The sequence below is a fragment of the Aotus nancymaae genome, unplaced genomic scaffold (genome assembly GCF_030222135.1).
Source record: "Aotus nancymaae isolate 86718 unplaced genomic scaffold, 86718_ANA_hifiasm-v0.15.2.pri h1tg000018l, whole genome shotgun sequence".
Taxonomy (NCBI): domain Eukaryota; kingdom Metazoa; phylum Chordata; class Mammalia; order Primates; family Aotidae; genus Aotus; species Aotus nancymaae.
The window spans coordinates 19403473-19407685 of record NW_026988430.1 but is presented as its reverse complement, the minus strand read 5'-3'; the positions used below and the strand labels follow the sequence as shown (position 1 = coordinate 19407685).

The window sequence follows — 4213 nt, the reverse complement described above, 5'->3', positions numbered from 1 at the left end:
TGTACAAAAATCACTAGCATTCCTATACACCAATAATAGTCAAGCTGAGAGCCAAATCAGGAATGCAGTCCCACTCACAAGTGCCACATAAAAAATAAAATACCTAGGAATACAGCTAACTCTAAAGGTGAACGGTCTCTACAAGGAGAGCTACAAAGCACTGCTCAAAGAAATCAGAGATGACACAAACAAACGGAAAAACGTTTCATGCTCATGCATAGGAAGAATCAACACTGTTAAAATGGCCATACTGCCCAAAGCAATTTATAGATTCAATGGTATTCCCATCAAACCACCAATTATATTTTTCACAGAACTAGAAGAAAACTATTTTAAAAGTCATATGGAACCAAAAAACAGCCTGAATAGCCAAGGCAATTCTAAGCAAAAATAACAAAGCTGGAAGCATCATGCTACCCAACTTCAAACTATACTTCAGAGCTACAGTAACCAAAACAGCATGGTACTGGTATATAAACAGGCACATATACCAATGGAACAGAACAGAGAGCCCAGAAATGAGGCTGCATACCTACAAACATCTGATCTTCTACAAAGCTGACAAAAACAAGCACTGGGAAAGGATTCCCTATTCAATAAATGATGCGGAGATAATCAGCCAGCCATATAAGGAGATTGAAACTCAACTCCTTCCTTACACCATATACAAAAATCAACTCAAGACGGATGAAAGATGTAAAACCCAAAACTATAAAAACCCTGGAAGACCATCTAGGCAATACCATTCTGGACAAAGAAAAGAGCAAAGACTATAATGAAGATGCCAAAAGCAATGGCAACAAAAGCAAAAATTGACAAATAAGGTCTAATTAAACTTAAGAGTTTCTGTACAACAAAAGAAGCTATCAATAGAATAAACAATCTACAGAATGGGAGAAAATATTTGCAAATTATGCCTCTGACAAAGGTCTAATATCTACCATCTATAATAAACAAATTTACAAGAAAAAACAACCTCATTAAAAAGCAGGCAAAGGACATGAACAGACACATTTCTAAAGACACATATGTGGGCAACAAGCATATAAAAAAAAAAGCTCATCATTGATCATTAGATAAATGAAATTGTTTGTTAGTTCAGCCATTGTGGAATGCAGTGTGGTGACTCCTCAAAGACCTAAAAACAGAACTACGATTTGACCCAGCAAAGACATGGAATCAACCCAATGCCCTTCCATGGCAGACTGGATAAAGAAAATGTGCTACATATACACCATGGAATACTATGCAGCCATAACAAAGAATAAGATCATGCCCTTTGCAGATACATGGATGGAGCTAGAGGCTATTATCCTTAGCAAACTAAGGCAGGGATGGAAAACCAAATGCCATATGTTTTCCCTTACAAGTAGGAGCTAAATGATGAGAACACATGGACACATACAGGGCAACAGTTGAGGGTGGGAGGAAGCAGAGGATCAGGAAAAATAACTAATGGATACTAGGCTTAATACCTGGGTGATAAAATAATCTGTACAAAAAACTCCCATGACACCAGTTGACCTATATAACAAACCTATACATGTACCTTTGAATTTAAAATAAAAAGTTTTTAAAATGTAGAAGAAAGATTTTGAGACATGAAGGATAAAATTAGAAGGTACTATATAGGAATAATTGGAGTTTCAGAAAGAAAACATAGTGACAACAGACAAAAGGAAACGTTTAAAGTTATTTTGGTTAACAATATTCCAAAAAAAACTGAAATAAAACCCCACAGACTGGTATAGCCCAAAGAGAAAAAATGAACATAAATCCATTAACTAGACACCTCAGAGTGAAACTTCAGAACACAATAGATAAAAAGATAATCTGGCAAAAAGGAAGGAAAGATCACCTACAAATGAACTAGAATTAGCATGACAACAAAAGTCTCAACAACAATGGAAGCCAGAAAATAACAAAATCAGGTCTTTGGTATGTTGAAAAAAATTATTAGTCAACCAAGAAATGTGAACTCAGCAGAACTCTTTAAAAAAAAATAGTTTCAATCTTTTTTTAATGAGAAAATTTACTTCTAAGGACCTGCCTTACAAAAACTTTTGGTAATGTGCTCAAAAAGAAAAGGAAAATAATGCTGTAAAAGTTATCTGAGATGCCAAGAACATGGTGATATGTAAAGAAACCAAAAGCAACAGTGTCAGGTTAAAATAAGCATGCTTTATAATTCGTAGATTTGTAGGGTTTTGTTTGTTTTGTTTTGTTTTTTTTTTTTGAGATGGAGTCTCACTCTGTTGCCCAGGCTGGAGTGGAGTGGTGCGATCTTGGCTCACTGCAACCTCCACCTCCCGGGTTCAAACGATTCTCCTGCCTCAGCCTCCCCAGTAGCTGGGACTACAGGTGCATGCCAGCACAGTCGGCTAATTTTTTGTATTTTGAGTAGAGACAGGGTTTCACCATGTTAGCCAGGATGGCCTCGATCTCCTGACCTCATGATCCGCCCACCTCGGCCTCCGAAAGTGCTGGGATTACAGGCGTGAGCCACCGCGCCCAGCCGATTTGTAGTATTTTTTTTTTTCCAGATGGGTTGCTTCGAACTTTATTTGAGAAAAACAGAAGATAAACGTATCAAAAGAACACACAGGTGGCTGGGGGGAACATGGCCAGTGGCGGCGGCACGGGTGGGCATCTGGGCTAAGGCTTTTACTCGGCGGCAGACTGGTCGGATTTCGCAGCTTCTGGGCCCCCAAGCTGGGCCCGCGACTCGAAGGTGACGGGGATGGTGATCTCGTTGGACTGCGTGGCTGGCTTGGGCACGGGGGCCTCCACGGTCAGTGTGCCCTCAGGGGCCAGGGAGGAGGAGACCTGGGGGGGTCCACACCAGGGGGCAGCGTGTATTTCCGGGTGAAGCACCGGGAGATGAATCCGTGCTCGTCCTGCCGCTCCTCGTGCTTGCCAGCGATCTCCACCACGCCATCCTTGGTCTTGACCGTCAGCTCCTCGGGGGCGAAGTGGTTGACGTCCAGGGACACGCGCCAGCGGTCCGCCGTGTGCCGAATCTCCGAGACCCCGCTGCTGAGCTGACGGCTGAGCGCGCGGCTGCAGGCGGGGGGCAGGGGGCGCACGTAGCCCGGCCGGCTGCTGGTGCCGAACCACTACGACCACTCCTCCGGCAGCCGGGGCATCCCAAAGGCCTGATCGAAGAGACGGCTGTGCGGGTACCAGTCGCGGAAGGGGTCCCAGCTGGGGCTCCGCAGGAGCGAGAAGGGGACGCGGCGCTCGGTCATGCTGGCTGGCTCTGCTCGGGACGTCTGCTCGGAGAAGTCTGTAGTATTTTTTTAAAGGCAGATGTGCTGGTTCCTCTCTCCCACTGAATGCAACAATGAAGACCTGAGCAGAATGCATGAAGCAGCAGCAGCAGGTGGGTTGGAGTACTCAGTTTACTGTATTTTCCCTGCAGTAACTCCTAGACTGACTTCAAGGCAGCCTAAAACCCAGAGTTGGAGGTCAACGTGGACAGATAAAGCCTTAGGGAAAGCCCTCAGTTCTGGCTGAGGGAGTGAAAAGGGAGTCTCCTGGAAATGACAACAGCAGTGGGGACCGATGAGCAGGTACATCTGAAGAAGGGAAATCTTCCTCCCCAATCAGAAGAAGTGTGGACCCAAGAGCGTGGGACAAACCTCTGTGGTTTTTTCCCTCTCTCTTTCCTCTTACCACTTGACCCCAGATGAGGGTACAGTTGCAAGAAGTATACAGCGGGGTAGGGTAAATTAAGCCCCAATTTTCTGGCTGAAGGACCAAAAAGGAAAATGCCAGGAAACCAAAAAGCACTGAGGAGATCACAGAGAGAGAGGGGCTCAGGAAAGAAACCCCAAAATACTGTTTATAAGCTTAGGGGCTCACTCCTAAACTGCACATACTGTCTGTGATCAGATCACAGACAGACTACCAAAGACTGAGAACTGAATTAAGAGGTAGGGTACCAGCCAGGTTTATTATAGATCCAAATAGCATCACGAAGGCCTGGAAAACAGAACTAGCATTGAAACCACCACCACAAAGACTGATCAGAACTTGTGGGCTGAACTCAACCAGGTCAATGCTTGATAAAACGAAAATACCAGCATTCTCCATCAACAAGATGGTCTCATAATATTCAAAGTATTAGGATACAATCCAAAATTGCTCATCATAAGACAACAGGAAAATCTCAGTTCACATGGGAAGAGACATAGATGACTATGAAGAGAAG

At 43.9% G+C, this 4213-nt stretch overlaps 1 pseudogene; it reads right to left on the bottom strand.

Annotated features, from left to right (window-relative positions):
- Positions 1-2664: 2664 nt before the first annotated feature.
- On the bottom strand, positions 2665-3279 carry LOC105712414 (heat shock protein beta-1-like; annotated as a pseudogene).
- Positions 3280-4213: the final 934 nt, after the last annotated feature.